We start from the raw sequence: 21,124 nt of genomic DNA on the forward strand, positions 1-21,124 counted from the left end.
CTCTCTACCCTTTAGATGAGAGAGGGGAGACTTTCATTGAGGTTTTGTTTGAAACTGCTAGTGAGTCAAGTGAAGCTAATAGTACAGAACATGAGAATGAGTGGGTTACAATGGCGAAGAAAAAGGGAAACAAAAGAAGTAAAGAAAGCTATGTTGGAAAATAGGAAACCACTAGACTCGTTTTTGGTCAGAGTCAGGGTTTGGATGAATGCTACTTATTTTGATTATTTTGTGTGTCTGCGGAGCAGAAGAAGCGTGTGCTCAAAAAGATATTGGAGTGGAATGTTTCCTGCATGGGTTTTCGTGGCAGGGCGCCTATCAACGGGGTTATTTCTGGGGTGGCGCAATAAATAAAGGCAGAGAATATAACTGAAGTGGTTGGTGCACGTCGGCTGACTTATGGTGGACGGAGACAATACGTTTTCTTCCACCATGCTACTGTTCTTTTATAAAGAGTCTCTCCCTTCTCATATGAAGTTAGGATTCATGAGATACCCTGTAAGAGCTTTTGTGCTAAAGCCCCTTTCAGTGTCATGAATGTAAAAGATTTGGTCATGTGTCAAGTATGTACAGAAGGGAATGATATCGTATGCCAGATAAAGGGAAATGCTGCAACTGTGGAGGTGAACATGCGCCAGAATTCTTGAAGTGCCATACTAGGGCGAAGGATAATGAGGTTTAAGCAGTGTCCAGTGTGTTTCCTATCTGGAGGTGGTGAGAAAATTGGAAGGAACGAGTGCCGGTGAAAAAGCAATGGTTGTAGAGCCACCAAGACCAGTGAAGGTTTTTCATCAAATGAGGGATAGTGAAATGCTACATGTTGAAAAGGTGGACTTTGTATTATTTATTGCAATGGTCATAAACTGTACAGCACAAGTGGGGAAGAAGTCTAAGAAAATTGGAATCACTGAACGTTTTGGGGGTCTTAGTGATTTTACAGCCAAGGTGGTGCAAGATATTCTGTCTGTTAATGTAGCCCCATCACAGGCCCATGAGCCGTAGGGATGTATTTTGGAGTGGACTGTGATTGAAGAAGTGTGACTATTTTATTTTTTAATCTTTTTTATCGTACGTGTTTTATTTTGTATGATATAATTTTACCCCTTTCCCGGAATGTTTTTAAAAAGTTATTATTTATAATACCCCGTCCAACTGGTGTCGGTAATGCACCATTAACATTGGATGCCAATCGCGGTTAAACCCCATCGAAGAAGAAGAAGAAGAAGAAGAAGCAGAGGCAGTAGCAAATGTCTTTTCGTCACAAGTCTAGACGAACTGACGCTGACCATAACGGAGATGAAAATAGGTGAGTTGTCATGATTTGTAAGGGTACTTTATATATAAAAACTTATTTAAAATAGATTTGGTCAGTTAGATTTCTCTCGCACCAGTCTTCTCCTTACTCACGCAAAATCAAGAACACTGGTGCTGGCTAGCTAAATGTTCTTTGCTAGTTAAGTTTTCCATCTAATGTTGCGTAAGAAATTGATTAGCATTTATTGCATTAACGTTACTGTTGTGCATGTTTATAAGACAATGGTATTGGCTACGTGGTGCATGTTAGACATCTTACCAATATTTTGAACAGGTGTTAAGGTTAGTTAACTAACATTACTGCTGGCTAGCTAATCAGCTAGCTAACTTAGCATGGCTCGGTAGCTGAATAGAAAGGCATTTGCAAACCATTGCATTGTTTATGCAGCTAGCTAGCTTGCCAACTTGATAACTGTTTTCCCTTCAAATGTACGTGTCGTTTGAATGCAACAATTGCTAGATAATTAGCTACTAAAGTTAGCTTGCTATATTAAGCTAGGCTGCGTACCAATTCGCGCTCATTACTATGCGGCTCCGAAGCACCTATTGTAGTAAACATTGTGTGAAGCATCACAACAAGTTAACGAAGTGTAACTTGACATAGCTACTAGTGTCTCCACTGTTGAGTCTAGTGATTTATAAGAATCAATGACAGCAAAGGGCGGCTGGTAGCTTAGTGGTTAGGGACTATTAACCGAAGGGTTGTAAGATCGAATCCCCGAGTTGAAAAGGTAAAAATCTGTCGTTCTGCCCCTGAACAAGGCAGTTTTTAAAAATGTATTTATCTGTTATTTTACCAGGTAAATTTACTGAGAACACATTCTCATTTACTCCATGTGTAACTCCGTGTCGTTGTATCTGTCGAACTGCTTTGCTTTATCTTGGCCAGGTCGCAATTGTAAATGAGAACTTGTTCTCAACTTGCCTACCTGGTTAAATAAAGGTAAAATAAAAATAAATAAAATAAAATTTGCAGCAACGACCTGGGGAATAGTTACAGGGGAGAGGAGGGGGATGAATGAGCCAATTGTAAACTGGGGATTATTAGGTGACCGTGATGGTTTGAGGGCCAGATTGGGAATTTAGCCAGGACACCGGGGTTAACACCCCTACTCTTACGATAAGTGCCATGGGATATTGAATTACCTCAGAGAGTCAGGCCACCCGTTTAACGTCCTATCCAAAAGACTGCACCCTACACAGGGCAGTGTCCCCAATCACTGCCCTGGGGCATTGGGATATTTTTAGACCAGAGGAAAGAGTGCCTTCTACTGGCCCTCCAACACCACTGGCACGTTAGGATGTCATTGAAAATAAGAATTTGTTGTTATTAACTGCCTTGCGTAGTTAAATAAAGGTCAAAAATGGGGAACATATTGAATGTGCAGCTGTTTAATGTGAATTGCTTTAGAAATGAAGTACTTGACAATGGCATGATCTTTCAGTCTTGTTGATCTGTGTTTCATTGTTTCTAGGAATAGGGGCCCTTTGAAGCGGTATAACTACCGGAAACGTGTAGCTGATGGCAGTATGAGATCAAATGAGGACATGGACTCCACCAGTGATCTGAAGAAGAGTAATGTCAACCACAGACACACTGATATCAGACGTGTTAGGTAATAATAATATATGCCATTTAGCAGACGCTTTTATCCAAAGCGACTTACAGTCATGTGTGCATACATTCTACGTATGGGTGGTCCCGGGAATAGAACCCACTACCCTGGCGTTACAAGCGCCATGGGTCATTTCATAAATAAACCTTCTGAACATGTTTGCCATTGGCAGTTGTCAGAAAGTGACTTTCTGGACCCAAATGCCAAAATGTTCAGGAGATAGAGGTGCTCAAAGTTGACCAGTTTTGCATACCCCATCCTAGCCCATTGGTAGACGCTATCTACACTACTGTTGAAAAGTTTGGGGTCACTTATAAATGTCCTTGTTCTTGAAAGAAAGGGAAATTAAAATAGTCCGTTAAAATAAAATAAAATTTAGCAGAAATACAGTGTAGACATTGTTAATGTTGTGAATGACTATTGTAGCTGGAAACGGCAGATAAAAAAGGAATATCTACATAGGTGTACAGAGGCCCATTATCAGCAACCATCACTCCTTTGTTCCAATGGCACGTTGTGTTAGCTAATCCAAGTTTATCATTTTAAAAAGCTAATTGATCATCAGAAAACTATTTTGCAATTATGTTAGCACAGCCGAAAACTATTGATCTGATTTAAAGAAGCAATAAAACTGGCCTTTAGACTAGTTGAGTATGGCCAGAAACAAAGACCTGAAACTCATCAGTCTATTCTTGTTCTGAGAAATTGCCAATAAACTGACGATCTCGTACAAAGCTATGTACTACTCCCTTCACAGAACAGCACAAACGGGCACTAACCAGAATAGAATGAGGAGTGGGAGGCCACAGTGCACAACTGAGGAAGAGGACAAGTACATTAGTGTCTAGTTTGAGAAACGGACGCCTCACAAGTGCTCAATTGGCAGCTTCATTAAATAGTACCCGCAAAACACCAGTCTCAACGTCAACAGTAAAGAGGCGACTCCGGGAGGCTGGCCTTCTAGGCAGAGTTCCTCTCTCCAGTGTCTGGTCTTTTGCCCATCTTAATCTTTCCCGTCTGAGATATGCCTTTTTCTTTGCAACTCTGCCTAGAAGGCCAGCATATGTTTCAAACTGTTTCACGAGACGATTGCTGACTTTTCTAAACGCTAAAAGACAGTGTTGGAATTGTAGTTCGCTTGCAGCCAACTTTGGGCGATGTGAATCTCAGCACGGGTTTTCGAAAGCTAACCCCTCCCTACATGAGACATCAATGTTATGGCATCAGTGAAAAACATAAACTATTGAGTTTACCATTTGAAAGCTTACAAACACGGTTGTCAAATAAGCTTATAGTATCTTGAATAAAAAAAAGTAATAAAAGGTGCAATTTCATAACTGCTTTAGCGTAAACATTTTTTAAAGGTGTAAACTCAGCCTTTTCTCATTCTCATTCTCATTCTCTCATTCTCATTCTACAGCTTAGACCCTATTTTATGTTGTCTGGGATGTTTGTTGTGCCCATCATCGGTTGAGATGCAGCATTCTCTTGAATACAGGGTGGGTGTCATTTCAATCATAGAAAGAGAATATATAAAATGAACCTATCCCTTCAGACCACTACAGTGTAGTTGGCAGCCTGGTACACCATTGAAATTTAAGTTTAAATTACTACCAGAAAGATGTCTGCCAGTCTACCCACCGTTGAATTTAAACTTGAATGGGAATTTCTATTCTATTATCTATATTTCTGAGAGTTCAATAGGGTTCCTATGAAAGAGTTAAAACAATGGATATTCCCATCTGTCAACATTTTCTGTTGTGTGGACCCCCAACCATCTTTGTAATGTCAACCATTTGAAATGTCAATTTCGTTTATCATGACAACCCGGTTGGTAAGCTATTCAAGAGAATGGTGGGCACAACAAACACCTCTGATGTAAAATAGGAAAATAAGGTCTAAGCTACAACATATGTGAACATGAAATAAATCTGAGTTTTTAGATAATTGATGTTAAAGATTAATTACATAATTGAAAGAATTTTAAATAGTTTGACAACCCTATTTTTAAGTTTCCAAATGATATCAAACTCAGCCATTGATATTTTTCAGTGATGAAGACATGGATGTCTTATTGTAGGGTGGGGTATGCAAAATGGGTCAACTTGAGCACCTCTATCTCCTGAATGTTTTGTCATTCAGGTCCAAAAAGTAAATTTCTGATCACTTCTAGTATGGGCCAACATGTAAGAATGGTTCTGTTCAAATCTAAAGGGGTGCAGTCAGAAAGTAATTGAAATTATATTAAATGACCATAAGACAAGATTGACTGCTCAGTTGGGAGGTATCGGAGACCAATGTTTTAGGTTAAGTTGCTGTTGGGCCCTTGAGTACGTCCCTATTTTCTCCATGATGCACTACTTTTGATAGGAGCCTTATGAGCCCTGGTCAAAAGTGGTGCACTTTTATAGGGACATGGGTGCCATTTGGCCTTTCTAGGGAGTTTTTCCTAGCCACCGTGCTTCTACACCTGCATTGCTTGCTGTTTGGGTTTCTGTACAGCACTTTCAGCTGATGTACGAAGGGCTATATAAATAAATTTGATTTGATTTGGGACGCTGCTCTTGAGAGCTATAAATGAAGTAGCCTGTCCTGTGAAAACTGTAAATGCTTTTTAACAATAGGTTGGCAGATGGTTGGCAAATGTTCCCCATGTATTTCACCCTGAATATTGCTGTGAAAAATAAGCAATCCAAAATGCTAGGAAGAAGTGGTGTGGTTTGATGTGTCCTTTTCACACCACATCTTTGCTCCATCACTGCTTGGTATGGCAACAGCACCGCCCTCCATCGCATGCCACTACACAGGGTTGTGCGGACAGCACAGCACATTACTGGGGCCGAGCTCCCTGCCATCCAGGATTTCTATATCAGGTGGTGTGAAAAGAAGGCCCGGAAAATTGTTAGACCCCAACCACCCAAGCCATAGACTATTTTATTTGCTGCTGCACGGCAAGAGTTACCGGTGCAACAAGTCTGACACCAACAGGCTCTTGAACAGCTTCTATCCCCAAGCAAGCCAACAAAATAACTACACGGACCGAGTTTACCTTGTATCTTTATTGACCTTTTATTTCAATCTCTGCACACTCACAGGGCCCTACACCAACATGCACACACACACACTCACTCCATTTTCTCACTCACACATATGCACATACATTTCTACTGACTGCACGCCCACTCACATGGAAGCTGCTGCTACTTTTTCTTATATCCTGTTGCCTAGTCACCTTACCCCTATATGTATCTACCTCCATCACTCCAATTTCCCTGCACATGTAAATATCATGGATACAAACTAGTCACCTGTCAGTGAAATTCCCAGTTTTGAATCGGAAATAATATGACCTACATGATTAGTGTAGATCCGATGAGAAAAGTGATGCGCGTTTGGAGCAATACTGGCTGTATCCAAGGCTAAGCCAATTGTTCACATAACAGAATGCAGCACCCGACTGAAAAGAGAAGAGACCACCAATGTGCTTGTTACAGCGTCGGTGCTTAAGGCAGTTTTCCAGTTAACTTACAGTATCGTGTCCCCTGAACGATAACGAAGAGGTAGATGAGAAGCCTGACCAGGGAGACAGGGGTGAGAAGGTGATGAAGCATACTTCATGAGCTGGAACTGAAAAACAATTGGAATTTGGAAAGTTTGAGGTGATGTAGAAAGTGTGGTGGAACAAGTATTGTTAGCATTGTTAAGTATCTTGGATCGAATTATCCCATAGCTAGCCAGAGCAACATTAGCCAACTTTACTGATATAATATATATATATATTTTTATTTCACCTTTATTTAACCAGGTAGGCCAGTTGAGAACAAGTTCATTTACAACTGCGACCTGGCCAAGATAAAGCAGAGCAGTGTGACAAAAACAATAACAGAGTTACACATGGGATAACACACATATATAGTCAATAACACAATAGAAAAATCTACGTGCAGTGTGTTTAAATGTAGTAAGGTTAGGGAGGTAAGGCAATAAATGGGCCATAGTTGCGAAATAATTACAATTTAGCATTAATACTGGAGTGATAGATGTGCAGATGATGATGTGCAAGTAGAGATACTGGTGTGCAAAAGAGCAACAACAAAAATATGGGGATGATGTAGGTTGGGTGTGCTATTTACAGATAGGCTGTGTACAGGAACAGTGATCGGTAGCTCTGACAGCTGATGCTTAACGTTAGAGTGGGAGATACAAGACTCGAGCTTCAGTGATTTTTGCAATTTGTTCCAGTCATTGGCAGCAGAGAACTGGAAGGAAAGGCGGCCAAAGGAAGTGTTGGCTTTGGTGATGACCAGTGAAATATACCTGCTGGAGCGCGTGCTGCGTGGGTGTTGCTTTCCAATCTTTAGGGATCTCAGATGATAGAAGAGGTTGGACAGGCTAGTAATAGAGGTTGCAACAATGTCGGCGGATAATTTTAGAGGGTCCAGATTGTCTAGCCCAGCTGATTTGTCGGGATCCAGATTTTGCAGCTCTTTCAGAACTTCAGCGATCTGGATTTTGGTCAAGGAGAAGGGGGGTGGGGCTTGGGAAAGTTGCTGCGGGGTGTGCAGAGCTGTTGGTAGGGGTAGCTAGCTAACGTTATGACATCAATGAGCTAACGTTAGTAACCTAACCAATTCTCTATAGTATTAACTTGTGACATTGCCGTTCCTCAGGTTATAACATGTTAGTTGCTTACTGAAGCCTGGCAATCTGTGTGACATGTTAACTAGCTAATGAACTAACAGTAATGTTTTCCCTCTACAGTATTTGGTTAATTTTCAAAATGAGAGAATTAGGTGAAAATGAGGCGTTGCTTGTTAAACAAGTTTAGCTGGAGCTGGGCCTAGCTTAAACTGGATGCCACTATAGAGGTGAAAGGAACACCACATACTTTCCCCCTTTCTCACTTTTTCAATACAGTGGAGAAAAAAGGGTTATGCCAGTTGTACTCTCTGCCTGAAAGAGATAAATTATGCCAACAAAGGGTATCGTGATCTGCTGCACATGTAGAACAGATGTCCACAAGCAAAACGTGTACAATGTAATCATGTGCAGTGTATCCCAAAGATATTGCTTTTGTGTTGAACTTGACAGTAATACTTGTGTGAGTGAGAGATTATTGAAATGTTTTACCCAGTGAATGTTGTATTTGCACACATGTAGCCTTGTGTGATTGATGTCTACTATAGTGGCCACTATAATGAAGCAAAAATTGAATGCCTGTTTGTTTCATTGTTTTTCTACTTTACATTTTTTTTCTGGGGTGCAATATTTAGGTGTGTGTGTGGTCACAAGCATTCGGGCTGTCATGGGTAACTGCAATATTAGTGTATTGTTTTTTTCTCAAGACTTGTCATTTGCAGTAAAGTCTATGCATCAAATAACATTGAATTGCTTTCTTTACATTTTTTTTAGCTGTGAGTTAGGTACACGTTGCACCTTTTTGGGCCCTCACCAGGTTGCATCCCTGAAATATGGTATTGGAACTGACTTAAATATTTCCTGTATACAGAATGCTTACTTTGTTTCTTATTGCTCTTGATTTTTGTTCTAGTAATACATTGTTGATTATTGCATAGTTGGGCTTCGAGTTTGCAGTAAGCATTTCACAGGCATTTCACTGTTATTTCACTGACATCTGTCATTTTCAGGTATTTTGAGACAAATCAGAGTTCTTCTGGGGAGACGGCTTGTAGAACTTTGGTTAATTTAATCTTATAAACTATACATTAACAGCTAAAAGCGGAATTGCAATATAGGCTTACAGATGAAGGGGAAAAAGTATTAACAATTAGGTAGATTAACAAAACTGACATTATAGTGATGAAGCCATATTCGGAGAGTTCCTTGCTCATGGCGGAGACTGGTGCTTTTGGCAACCCACTGGAGTAGGATTGTTTGGTGATGCCAGATGATCGATGGTGGTGCAGTTGGCTTGCTGGCCCTAATGTCATTCTCAGCTCAGCCTCTCTGTAGCCCGTCCTTTGTACTCCTCCACAAATAACTTGTAGCGCACACTTGGCAAAATGAGTGGAATTGCAGAAAACTTGCTGTAAAAGTCCAATGCGGCTGTTTTGATCTCTTATTTCTGGAAAACAATTAAACATTTTAAAATAATAAACAAATGGCTTCTTAGCAAAGAGCAATTTCTCAAGCAAGAATTGTGCTAGGACTGTCAGAGTGGTCTGAGTGGGGAGGCGAAAACTGATAATTAGCTGTTGTTTTCAGAGGTTTGGAACTCTTCCTTGTTGGTCTATTAACTACTTATATCACCGTGGAAGGCCAAATTGCAGGTGGTCTTTTCAAACAGCTCTTACACTAAAATGGCATTATGTTCACAATTACACCGTATTTATTCAAACCTCATAGTGTGCACGCGCATAGATATAGTGCCTTCGGAAAGTATTCAGACCCCTTGACCCTTTCCACTTTTTTTTAATGTTACAGCCTCATTCTAAAATGGATTAAATGAAATCCTCAGCAATCTACACACAATACCCCATAATGACAAAGTGAAAGGTTTTTAGACATTTTTGCAAATGTTTAAAGTAAAAAAAATAAGTTATTTTCATAAGTATTCAGATCCTTTGCCATGAGACTCAACTGAGCTCCTCACCCTGTTTCCATTGATCATCCTTGAGATGTTTCTACAACTTGATTGGAGTCCACCTGTGGTAAATTCAATTGATTGTACATGATTTGGAAAGGCACACACCTGTCTATATTAAGGTCCCACAGTTGACCGTCAGAGCAAAAACCAAGCCATGAGGTCGAAGGAATTGCCCGTAGAGCTCCGAGACGGGATTTTGTCGAGGCACAGATCTGGGTAAAGGTACCAAAAAGATTCTGCAGCATTGAAGGTCCCCAAGAACACAGTGGCCTCCCATCATTCTTAAATGGAAGAAGTATGGAACCACCAAGACTATCCCTAGGGCTGGCTGCCCAGCCAATCTGAGCAATTGGGAAGAAAGACCTTGGTCAGGGAGGTGACCAAGAACCCGATGGTCACTCTGACAGAGAGACTAGTCAGGATTGAGGCAAAGATGAACGGAGCCAAGTACAGAGATCCTTGATTACAACCTGCTCCAGAGCACCCAGGATCTCAGACTGGGGTGAAGGTTCCAACAGGACAACAACCCTAAGCACACAGTCTAGACAATGCAGGAGTGGCTTCGGGACAAGTCTCTGTCCTTGAGTGACCCGTGACTAGAACCAAATCGACATCTCTGGAAAGACCTGAAAATAGCTGTGCAGCGATGCTCCCCATCCGACCTGACAGAGTTTTAGAGGATCTGCAGAGAATAGTGGGAGAAACTCTCCAAATACAGGTGTGCCAAGCTTCTTTATTTTTTATTTTTTACCTTTTATGTAACTAGGCAAGTCAGTTAAGAACAAATTCTTATTTTCAATGATGCCTAGGAACAGTGAGCCTGTTCAGGGGCAGAACGACAGATTTGTACCTTGTCAGCTCGGGGATTTGAACTTGCAACCTTCCGGTTACTAGTCCAACACTCTAACCACTAGGCTACCCTGCCGCTTGTAACGTCCTACCAAAGAAGACTCGAGGCTGTAATCGTGGCCAAAGGTGCTTCAACAAAGTACTGAGTAAAGGATGTGAATCTGTATGTAAATGTGATATTTTCGGTTTTATTTTTCATACATTTGAAGAAATGTCCCTTTTTCTTTGTCATTGTGGGGTATTGTGTGCAGATTGAGTGGAAAAATCGATTTAATCAATGAAAAGTAAATATGTAACAACAAAATGTGGGAAAAATGTGGGGTTCTGAATGTTTTCTGAATGCACTGTATATAAAAGCGCAGGAAAGTCACTTTTTTTTTTACTGCACTGGGCCTTTAAAACTGCAACATTTTCTCTATGCCACGGCCTTGGCAAAATGTGTAGAATTGTAGGAAATGTACTTTAAAACAAAATGATATCCTCACTACGAGCTCTCTGCTATGTCCACATTGCTGTCAGGCGTCATTGATCAAGAAGCCGGTGCTGAGTGGTTTATCTTTTTAAAGGGATACTTCGGGATTTTGGCAATGAGGCCTTTTATCTACTTCCCTTAGTCCGACAATGTGGATACCATTTTTATTACTGTCCAGTAGGAAGGAAGTTAGCATTGCCTCGTAAAACTACCTCTAACTTCCTTCATACTGGACAGACATAAAAATGTTATCTACAAGTTAATCTGTCTCTGGGGAAGTAGGTTTAAGGGCCTCATTGCCAAAATCGGAAGTATCCTTTTTAAATGCAAAAATTTGCCTGCCAGCTAGCCATCTTGCTAACCAAACAAGCGGACTTGCCATCATTCCTTCAACTCCATGGGTAAAAACTACCAGATATATTCAATCAACACTCCAATGTTATAAAAAAACAAAGTGTCTCATATATATTTATTTTATTTAACCTTTTATATAACTAGGCAAGTCAGTTAAGAACAAATTCTTATTTACAATGACGGCCTACACCGGCCAAACACGGACGACGCTGGGCTAATTGTGTGCCGCCCTATGGGACTCCCAATCACGGCCGGTTGTGATGCAGCATACAGTGCCTTGCAAAAGTATTCACCCCCTTGGCGTTTTCCTATTTTGTTGCATTAGAACCTGTAATTTAAATGTATTTTTATTTGGATTTAATGTAACAGACACACAAAATAGTCCAAATTTGTGAAATGAAATGAAAAAAATTACTTGTAAAAAGAAAAGAAAAAAAGTAAAACCTAAAAGGGGTGTGTTCATATGTATTCACCGCCTTTGCTATGAAGCCCCTAAATAAGAACTGGTGCAATAAATTACCTTCAGAAGTCACATTTGTTACATTGCACACACGTGGACTTTATTTAAGTGTCTCATGATCTGTCACATGAGCTGTGTGTATATGTGTATATATCTCTCTCTATATATATCTGTTCTGAAAGGCCCCAGAGTCTGCAACACCACCAAGCAAGCGGCACTATGAAGACCAAGGAGCTCTCCGAACAGGTCAGGGACAAAGTTGTGGAGAAGTACAGATCAGGGTTGGGTTTAAAATATATATATCCGGAACTTTCAACATCCCACGAAGCACCATTTTTAAATCCACTAATAAAAAATGGAAAGAATATGGCACCACAACAAACCTGCCAAGAGAGGGCCTAGTGGTTAGAGTGTTGGACTAGTAACTGAAAGGTTGCAAGTTCAAATCCCCGAGCTGACAAGGTACAAATCTGTCGTTCTGCCCCTGAACAGGCAGTTAACCAACTGTTCCTAGGCCGTCATTGTAAATAAGAATTTGTTCTTAACTGACTTGCCTAGTTAAATAAAGGTAAAATAAACAAACTCACGGACCAGGCAAGGGGGGCATTAATCAGGGAGGCAACACAGAGACCAAAGACGACCCTGTGGGAGCTGCAAAGCTCCACAGCGGAGATTGGAGTATCTGTCCATAAGACCACTTTAAGCCATACACTCCATAGAGTTGGGCTTTACGGACGAGTGACCAGAAAAAAAGTAATTGTTTAAGAAACAAATCAGCAAACCCGTTTGGTGTTCGCCAAAAGGCGTCTGGGTGACTCCACAAACATGGAAGAAGGTACTCTGGTCAGATGAGACTAAAATGTAGCTTTTTAGCCATCAAGCAAAACACTGTTTGGCGCAAACCCAACACCTCACAAGAACACCATCCCCACAGTGAAGCATGGTGGTGGTAGCATCATACTGTGGGGATGTGTTTCATTGGCAGGGACTGGGAAACTGAATTTAAGGAATGTTGGATGGTGCTAAATACGTGGAAATTCTTGAGGGAAACCTGTGTCTTCCAGAGATTTGAGACTGGGACCGAGGTTCACCATCCAGTAGGACAATGAGCAACACTCGAGTGGTTTAAGGGGAAACATTTAAATGTCTTGGAATGGCCTAGTCAAAGCCCAGACCTCAATCCAATTGAGAAACTGTGGTATGACTTACAGATTGCTGTACACAACTGGAACCCATCCAACCTTAAAGAGCTGGAGCAGTTTTCCTTGAAGAATGGGCAAAAATCCCAGTGGCTAGATGTTTCAAGCCTATAGAGACACCCCAAGAGATTTGCAGCTGTAAATAATTCACTTTGGGGAGGGTGAATAGTTATGCACGGGAAGGAGTCGTTTTTTTTTTTGTCTTATTTCTTGTTTCACAATAAAATATTTTGCGTCTTGAAAGTGGTAGGCATGTTGTGTAAATCAAATGATTCAAACCCCCCAGAAATCTATTTTAATTCCAGGTTGTAAGGCAACAAAATAGGAAAACTGCCAAGGGGGGTGAATACTTTCGCAATCCACTGTGTGTGTATATATAGATATTACACACCACAGTGCATTTGTAAAAGTATTCAGACCCCTTCACTTTTGTGTTCAAAGCCTTATTCTAAAATTGATTAAATTGTTTTTTTCACTTCATCAATCTACATACAATGCCCCATACTGACAATGGAAAAACAGGTTTTTACAAATCTTAGCAATTGTTTTAAAAATAAACATAACATTTACGTAAGTATACACACCCTTTTCTCAGTACTTTTGTTGACGCTCCTTTGGCAGCGTTTACAGCCTCGAGTCTTCTGGGGTATGATGCTTCAAGCTTGTTACGCCTGTATTTGGGGAGTTTCTCCCAGTCTTGTCTGCAGTTCCCCTCAAGCTCTGTCAGGTTGGATTGGGAGCGTCGCTGCACAGCGATTTTTCAGGTCTCCAGAGATATTTGATCAGGTTGGGCTCTGGCTGGGCCACTCAGACATTCAAGAGTCTTGTCCCGAAGCCAGTGCTGTATTGTCTTGGCTGTGTACTTAGGGTTGTTGTCCTGTTGGAAGGTGAACCTCCCCCAGTATGAGGTCCTGGGTGCTCTGGAACAGGTTTTCATCAAGGATCTCTCTGTACTTTGCTCCGTTCGTCTTCCCTCGATCCTGACTAGTCTCCCAGACTCTGCCACTGAAAAACTGTCCAATAACATGATGCTGTCACCACCATGCTTCACAGTAGGGATGGTATTGGCCAGGTGATGAGTGGTGCCTGTTTTCATCCAGATGTGATGCTTAGCATTCAGCCAAAGAGTTCAATCTTGGTTTCATCAGACCTGAGAATCTTGTTTCTCATGGCCTGAGAGTCTTTAGGTGCCTTTTGACAAACTCCAAGCAGGCTGTTGTGCCTTTTACTGTGGAGTGGCTTCCGACTGGCCACTCCAACCATAAAGGCCTGATTTGGTGTAGTGCTGCAGAGATGTTGCCCTTCTGGAACGTTCTCTTAACTCTGGCACTCTGTTAGTGACCATCGGGTTCTTGGTACTTCTCTGACCAAGGCCCTTCTCCCTTGATATCTCAGTTTGGCCGGGTGGGCAGCTCTAGGAAGAGTCTTGGTGGTTTCAAGCTTCTCCCATTTAAGAATGATGGAGGCCACTGTGTTCTTGGGGACCTTCAATTCTGCGGAATTTTTTTGGTAGGCACATCTCAAGGATTGTTAATAGAAACAGGATGCACCTGAGCTTAATTTCAAGTCTCATAGCAAAGGGTCTAAATACTTATGTAAATAAGGTTTTTCTGTTTTTTTTTATTGTTAATACATTTGCAAGAAATGTACTTTTTCGCTTTGTCATTTTGGGATATTGAGGGGGGATGGGGCATTTTTATAATAGGGCTTTAACATAACAAAATGTGGGAAAAGTGACTGGGTCTGAATACGAATGAACTGTATACTCAAATGTGTACATAATTATAATAATACTCATAATTAATGATGCATGTCATTCTTCTTTCAGTTGTACCACTCCTGAAAGTAAAGGTCCAGTTCCCAGATGCATGGACTGGGAGCGTGAAGTGGAGACTAAATGTGCTCAAGCGTCTGTTGTGACATGCAACGGTCAGCAGTCCCTGCAGATTTCCCCGTTGTACATGCATATGACTAAAAAATCTTTCAATTGTGTTATGGTATTGTTTCTTTTAGTTACAGGAGGAGGACACTGGCAACAGAGTTTGGTCCAAGGGAACGGAAGAATTCTTCAGGGAGGTTTGTTTGAATAATGATGTCTTCTACTTTGAATTTAGCATGCTAGCCTGGTCCCAGATCTGTTTGTCCTCTTGCCAACTCTGTGGCTCATTTTTAAGCCGACAGACAATGTTTGGCGTGACAAGGAGTTGGCTTGATGGCACGGGCTGTCACTCGGCTAGAGGGCTGCATTCCCGCGGGTCCCGACAGATCAGAGCTGCGTTTTTATGCCGCAGCAACAGGCTGTCAGACACATGACTTTGGGATGGAAATATTTTTGTCTCAGATGATTTGAAAACTGTCCTTTTTCTGCCTGTATGTGTTAGCCTACCTATTGTATTAAAAACACTTGTTTTTTTGGATTATTCATTATTTGCTGGTTCAACTGCAGTAACCTACCTCATCGTTGGACATGAGAGTTCAAGTGTGCCTATGTGTGGTCTCATTGAAATAGAGTAGGCTGCCTACATGGGCAGATAATCATGTGGCAGTTAAGTTAAATATGACTACTGTAGTTTACTTGTGTCTAAATAAATATTGATAATGCAAAGAAGTGGACGGCACTCAACCAACGTAAGACAAGGTGCAATCAAAACATTTAAACATAGTTTAAAAGGCACAATGCCTGAATAGGTTGGGCTACTATGGTGAGTGAAATTTACACCTTTTCATTTTCAATAAGTATTGATTACTATTTGTCTCTTGTCTGCTAATCATCTTCCTAAAAGGTAGGCTTTCTGCACAACGTAGCAAGTGTCGTGATCATCTTTCTTGTTGCTTCAGGTTCAGTAGCCATATCTGTGAGATCAGGTGTGCACGTGGCCTCAATTTAATAGCCTATGCATTCACAGAGAAGTACAGGGGCAGTTATCTTTCCAAGGAAATGTAGTTAATCTAGTTTATTTGCTGAATATAGCCCAGTAGTACAGATGTGTGAATCTCTGGTAATTAAACCTATCAAGTTGTTTTTGAGTATTTGATATTGCCTATAAGATGCAACATTTCTGGGACCGTTGCTGGCAAAATGAGCTCCGTCACATATGCCTAAAATAACATTGTGGGACTGCTGTTGGGTTTGGGAACAGTTCTTGCCATAGCGGGTGGGAGTCAGACCGAAAGGGGGCAGAATGTGGTATGGAAAGATGCGGGATGAAGAAATCAGGCTACATCCATCATTGCATTTCATTCATTCATCTGTATCCTGTCTCAGCTCAGATTCCAGAGACTCTCCAGTCCCTGGTGAGGTCATGGAGGAGGATGAGGAAGTCCTGATGAGGAGGCAGAAACAGATCACATATGGGAAGAACACACTCGCCTACGACAGATACATAAAGGAAGTACCCAAGTGAGTCAAATACAGTGTGAATGCTTAGATTAAATTCTTGTTAGGATACATACCACCCTATTGGGTCAGAAGTTAGTATTAAACAATTTGTTGTTCATTGTTTTGTTAGGCACTTGAGGCAGCCAGGAGTTCATCCTAAAACTCCTAACAAGTTTAAGAAATACAGCCGGCGCTCATGGGACCAGCAGATTAAATTGTGGAAGGTGAAGATTCACGCGTGGGACCCCCCAGCCCAGGAGGGCAGTGAGCTGCAGGCCATGTAACCCCCCAAATATCCTGGAATTTAAAACCATCTCTAAATGTTGACATACTGTACTTGTAACCTGAGATGATGGTTTAACAGAAACAATGTTCTATTCTAATAGAATTGTGCCCCAACTATTGTGCATAAATTACAAGCACAAGTTCGCCTGAAATTGGATTTGGAAGTGTGTCAAAGAAATCTCTAGTCTCACGGTAGAGTGCCTAAGGGAAGTATTCAGACCCCCATTTTGTTTCATTACAGCCTTATTTTTTTCATCCTCCCCCCCTCTCAATCTACACACAATACCCCATAATGACAAAGCAAAAACAGTTTTTTAATACATTTTTGCTAATTTATTAAAAATAATAAAACTACCTTATTTACTTTATAAAACTACCTTCTATAAGTATACAGAGCCTTTGCTATGGGACTCGAAATTGAGCTCAGGTGCATCCTGTTGCCATTGATTTCTACAACTTGATTCGAGTCCAGCTATGGTGAATTTATTGTGATTGGACAGGTGTGTGCCTGGCTTATATAGCCAGGCACACACCTGGCTATATAAGGTCCCACAGTTGACAATGCATGGCAGAGCAAAAACCAAGCCATGAGGTGAAGTTATTGTTAGTGGGGCTCTGAGACAGGATTGTGACAGGGAACACAGTGGCCTCCATCATTCTTAAATGGAATAAGTTTGGAACCTCCAAGAGCTGGCTGTCCGGCCAAACTAAGCAATCATGGAGATGACCAAGAACCCGATGGTCATTCTGACCGAGCTCTAGAGTTCCTATGTGGAGATGGGAGAACCTTCCAGAAGGACAACCATCTCTGCAGCACTCCACCAATCAGGCCTTTGTTAGAGTGACCAGACGGAAGCCACTCCTCAGTAAAAGGCACATGACGGCCGGTTGGAGTTTGCCAAAAGGCACCTAAAAACTCAGACATGGGAAACCAGATTCTCTGGTCTGATGAAACCAAGATTGAACTATTTGGCCTTAATGCCAAGCTTCACTACTGGAGGAAACCTTGCACCATCCCTATTGATGAAGGAATGGTGTTGGCAGCAGCATGCTGTGAGGATGTTTTTCAGTGGCAGGGAAGCACACTAAGCACAGTGGCTTCAGGACAAGTCTCTGAATGTCATTGAGTGGCCCGGACTTGAACCTTGATCGAACATCTCTGGAGGGACCTGTAAATTGCTGTTCAGCAACTCTCCTCATCCAACATGATAAAGCTTGAGAGCATCTGCGGAGAGGAATGGGAGGAATTCCCCAAATAAAGGTGTGCCACGCTTTTAGCGTCATACCTAGGAAGACTTGAGGCTGTAATCGCTGCCAAAGGTGCTTCAATAAAGTACTGAGTAAGCGGTCTGACTACTTATGTGAGTTTAGTTTTAACATTTTTTAAACATTTTCTAAACTGTTTTTGCTTTGTCATTATTGGGTGTGTGTGTGTAGATTGAGGGAGGAAAAAATGCTATTTTAATACATTTTAGATTAAGGCTGTACCTTAAAGTGGAAAAGTCAAGGGGTCTGAAATGCTTTCCAAATGCACTGTATATTCTTCATGAAAGACAACCCCTTTGTGTCAGACATCTTACTCAAACCAAGTCATGTTTGTAATGCAGTTGGTATTTGTTTCATGTGTCATTTAGATATGAGGTTGACTTGGATGATGTAATGGATATTGAGCTAGACTTCCCTGAGCTGGATTCCGACTCAAGCACACAGCCTCCTAAAGTCAGCAAGGCCTCTTCGTCTCAAGCAGTAAGTTCATTATCCAGTCTAGGCATATTTGAAGGAAACTATTAGTCTGTGTTCAAATACATTGTAGTAAAGCACCATTGGACACTTAGCAAACACATTTGGAGTTCATTCTGTGTGTTTTTTAAATTTTCTTTATGTTCTAGGACTCTTGCCAAGTAACTCCCAAGATGATGAAAATGGATACATCAGTTGACCTTGAAATGGCCTAAAAGTCCTTGGTGGTTGAGAGGATAATGTGGAAAGGCCTGGGGTACTGATTTCCCCCAACACCATGTTTGAAATGGATGCATCCACCAGTGATCACCTCCTTTTGGTGGAATGCAGTTTCTGGATTGCCTCAGACCCATTCTCAGCTGTCTTTTGAATACCAGGACAAATTGATGATAGATTGAATTCAAGTCAGTGACCTGAATTGTGTATCAATTTGTTTTTAAATTGTGTTGTGAATGCTTGCATTGTATTTTATAGTTGATTGCCTTGTATGCTTGTATCTTTATTGTGAGTAGTTGTGTTTGTGTTTTTGTTCAATTATATATTTTTTACATATAAACTTTGAATACAATGTTGTACTGTATTTTCTTAGGCTTTCAAAAAACATGTGGACACTGGGATTTTTATCAGCAGGTAAAACATAATAATAATGGGCCATAATGCCTCAAGCTTTTATTTTTCTGGATATGCTTTTTCTGCTTCCTAACTGGCTTGTAGCTAAGACATGCAGAGGATGTTATTAGTTTTTATACTACATTTGTGTTGCTGTATTTTTATTTATTTTTAAATTAGATTTGGTTTATATAATTGGTAGCTAGGATTGATTTGATTAAAGGTTTGGGAGTGAAGTGTAGGCCAGGAGCATGGATGAGCATAGGATCACTGTGGATGAGTGCCATAATTCTACGCTTTATTAAGCATAAAAAGAGACGCCCTATTTTGTTCTGTTTGAATCGCATGCTGGATAGCTAGCTACTACAGTGAGGGGAAAAATATTTGATCCCCTGCTGATTTTGTATGTTTGCCCACTGACAAAAAAATGATTAGTCTATAATTTTGATGGTTGGTTTATTTGAACAGTGAGAGACAGAACAACAAAAATCCAGAAAAACGCATGTCAGAAATGTTAAAAATTGATTTGCATTTTAATGAGGGAAATAAGTATTTGACCCCTCTGCAAAACATGCCTTAGGACTTGGTGGCAAAACCCTTGTTGGCAATCAGGTCAGGCGTTTCTTGTAGTTGGCCACCAGCTTTGCACACATCTCAGGAGGGATTTTGTCCCACTCCTCTTTGCAGATCTTCTCCAAGTCATTAAGGTTTCGAGGCTGACGCATGGCAACTCAAACCTTCAGCTTTTCTATGGGATTAAGGTCTGGAGACTGGCTAGTCCACTCCAGGACCTTAATGTACTTCTTCTTGAGCTACTCCTTTGTTGCCTTGGCTGTGTGTTTTGGGTCATTGTCATGCTGGAATATTCATCCACGACCCATTTTCAATGCCCTGGCTGAGGGAAGGAGGTTCTCACCCTTAATTTGACGGTACATCGTCCCTTTGATGCGGTGAAGCTGTCCTGTCCCCTTAGCAGAAAAACACCCCCAAAGCATAATGTTTCTACCTCCATGTTTGACGGTGTTCTTGGGGGTCATAGGCAGCATTCCTCCTCCAAACACGGCGAGTTGAGTTGATGCCAAAGAGCTCCAATTTGGTGTCATCTGACCACAACACTTTCACCCAGTTGTCCTCTGAATCATTCAGCTGTTCTTTGGCACACTTCAGACGGGCATGTATATGTGCTTTCTTGAGCAGGGGGACCTTGCGGGTGCTGTAGGATTTCAGTCCTTCACAGCGTAGTGTGTTACCAATTGTTTTCTTGGTGACTATGGCCCCAGCTGCCTTGAGATCATTGACAAGATCATCCCGTGTAGTTCTGGGCTGATTCCTCACCGTTCTCATGACCATTGCAACTCCACGATGTGAGATCTTGCATGGAGCCCCAGGCTGAGGGAGATTGACCGTTTTGTGTTTCTTCCATTTGCGAATAATCACACCATTGTCACCTTCTCACTAAACTGCTTGGCGATGGTCTTGTAGCCCATTCCAGCTGTGTGTAGGTCTACAATCTTGTCCCTGACATCCTTGGAGAGCTCTAATTAAAATGCAAATCAATTTATAACATTTTTGACATGCGTTTCTCTTTTTTTTTTTGTTATCCTGTCTCACTGTTCAAATTAACCTACCATTAAAATTATAGACTGATCATTTCTTTGTCAGTGGGCAAATGTACAAAAACAGCAGGGTATCAAATACTTTTTCCCCCTCACTGTATGCTATTAATGAACGGTCAGTGCTATCTGGGTAGGGATGTCAAACATTTGTACACCCCTCATAAAATGTAATCATTATTCCCACTATAAATAACTTTAGCAACCCTGTGTTTTATGAACTTGGCTATTGACTACCACTTCAGCATGGTTTTATGGCACATTCGATGCCACACAGGACTAACGGCCCAGAAGGTTGAGGGTTCGAGCTCACTCTCCCCGTCTGTCTCAGTCCACTATGATCAGAGCCAGCTGTGGACAATAATCAGCAAGGGGGAAGTCCGATTTTCCACATTTTGATGCTGTATTTATAATTGTATAAAATACAGTGGGTTAAAAAAGTATTTAGTCAGCCACCAATTGTGCAAGGATTTTTAATACATTTGCAAATGATGGTGGAAAATGGTGGAAAATAAGTATTTGGTCACCTACAAACAAGCAAGATTTCTGGCTCTCACAGACCTGTAACTATTAATAGGCTTCTCTGTCCTCCACTCGTTACCTGTATTAATGGCACCTGTTTGAACT

The 21,124-nt window shown here is 41.2% G+C and overlaps 1 pseudogene across 1 annotated transcript; it reads left to right on the forward strand.

The window, feature by feature from the left end:
• Nucleotides 1-1,146: 1,146 nt before the first annotated feature.
• On the forward strand, nucleotides 1,147-20,707 carry LOC118374937 (histone RNA hairpin-binding protein-like; annotated as a pseudogene). The gene is made up of 8 exons (XR_004823704.2): nucleotides 1,147-1,306; nucleotides 2,790-2,930; nucleotides 14,700-14,800; nucleotides 14,885-14,947; nucleotides 16,137-16,271; nucleotides 16,381-16,530; nucleotides 18,170-18,281; nucleotides 18,425-20,707. The product of XR_004823704.2 is annotated as a histone RNA hairpin-binding protein-like (transcript).
• Nucleotides 20,708-21,124: the final 417 nt, after the last annotated feature.

Source organism: Oncorhynchus keta, chromosome 4 (assembly GCF_023373465.1).
Source record: "Oncorhynchus keta strain PuntledgeMale-10-30-2019 chromosome 4, Oket_V2, whole genome shotgun sequence".
Classification (NCBI taxonomy): Eukaryota; Metazoa; Chordata; class Actinopteri; order Salmoniformes; family Salmonidae; genus Oncorhynchus; species Oncorhynchus keta.